This window comes from Chenopodium album, chromosome 16 (genome assembly GCF_948465745.1).
Source record: "Chenopodium album chromosome 16, dcCheAlbu1.1, whole genome shotgun sequence".
Lineage (NCBI taxonomy): Eukaryota > Viridiplantae > Streptophyta > Magnoliopsida > Caryophyllales > Amaranthaceae > Chenopodium > Chenopodium album.
Window position 1 is genome coordinate 8,315,691 of NC_137849.1, and position 2,042 is coordinate 8,317,732.

Sequence of the window (2,042 nt, forward strand, 5' to 3'; positions counted from 1 at the left end):
ATAAAATATTTAAAAATACGAGGGAGCACATCACCATTAACCTATTAAATAAGTTACCAACCGATTCCGTTCTATTTTGAGCAGATGCATGTCAAAGGATTTTATGGAGAATTTGTCAATTACTACCGCGTATTAATGTAATTTTGAAAATTACTACTGCGAATTAAAAATCTTGTGAATTACTACTGTAAAAAATTTAAAAATTTTGATTTTACTACTAGCCTCCCCATTAGACCATCTATGACGTCATATTTTCCCTTGACAAATGTTTAACCATTTAAACGACTAAAAAAAAAGGAAAATAAAATTCCTCCGATCCTAACCATGGTTACCCTAAATAACTAATCTTCCTCCTTCACCATTGCTAAATACCATGCAAGCTTCTTACTCCAAAATCACACTAAGTCTTCCATTTATTCTCTAATTGCTCCTGGTGAACATGTAATTCAATTCACTTCTATTAACTTTGCCTTTTAGGGTTTTCAAATTCTAGGGTTTTAAAATTATAGGGTTTTCGAATTTTAGGGTTAATAGCTTATGATTTTGGTCGATTAACATGGGGCTTTTGTATTTTTCTTTAAATTAAGCTATCAACTTTAAAGAATGGTGTCCTTTGAACAAGTGTATTATTCCGATTGAGGGTTTGGAATTATTAGAAAACTAATTATTCAGTAAGGTCAAGTGATCACAATGCCTAGCTGGAGGACATTTTCGATCGGTAATATTAATGCATAATTAATATTACAGCTTAATCTTGACTGAACCCTTCGAGTCACACCTAATCCAGTAATCGAACCGAACCGACGAATTACTCCGAAGGATTTAAAGAGTCAATAAAGTTTTACAAACAAAGACGTCAAATTCAGATCTTAGAGCGTCGAAGCCGAGTGTTGTAAGTCGAGTCAATTTTAGGAATCGACGAAGACAAAAAAATAATCAAATGACACATCGTGCTAAAAATTATAAGTGTAACACGAGGCCTAGTCGTGCCTTATATCGAAGGCAAGGGACTAAAGCCGCAAGCCCTAAGTCCACCAAGCCCTGCAACCATCGCAAGGCCCAGCTAGGCTAACCTTGCATGTGGGCTGGCTGGGGCAGCCTAGTGGCCCGCGCACCAAGGCAGCCCTACCTGAGCCTTCCTAGTATGGTTGGCGCTTGCGTGCTGCTGCTATGGGACAAGTTGCTGTTGGGCCTATACGGCTGGTGCTTGCTTGCGGTAGGCGCATGGCCCTGCTGCTATGCGTGGGCTTGCGACAAAGGCTAGCAGGCTTAACCTTATGGTGCAAGGCTACCAGCAAGGTTGGCCTTGCTGCCCAAGGCCGGGTAGCATTTGAAAGAACCTTGAAACTCAGTGTTTGATGTAATTACCCCGTATAGGTATAGAATTCACCAAAGCCTTGGATTGAATCTTATAAATTTCTATTAAGTTAGAAATAAACCTAAGACTTACAAGCATACTATTTACTATTAGATAGTAAGGAAATAATGTCTTATAAGATAGCTATGACAAATCCAAATTCCAAATAATGGTTAAAGACCATAAAATCCGAAATAGACTCCATGTTTGAAAATTAGTTTAAAACTTGATTAATTTGCATGAAGAGTAAAGACTCATCAATCGCAAATAAGTTTTCAAGGAGAAAACTAACAAATGTGGAAATGTATACATAGCTAGATTGGTTGAAAAGGATACAATTAAATTCACGGCGTTGATTTTAATAAAAACCTATTCCCCAATTGGAATGCTTAAGTCTTTTCGTGATTATTCTAGCAAATTGCACATATGGAATATGGCAAAATAGATACCAAAAGCGCCTTCATAAAAATAGAATTTGGAAGAAACTATGAAAATAGTTTAAGGGTTTTAAAAATCTAAATGCTAGATTTGAAAGCAAGCTCAAGAAATCCATTATGGGATTGAAGGAAGCATTGCATATAGGAATTGGAACGTGTTTTCTCATGAAGTTAATAAAAGGATTGGCTTATGGAGAAATATAGAAATTCTTATGAACAAGAAGTTTAGTGGGATTAACAGTCAATCT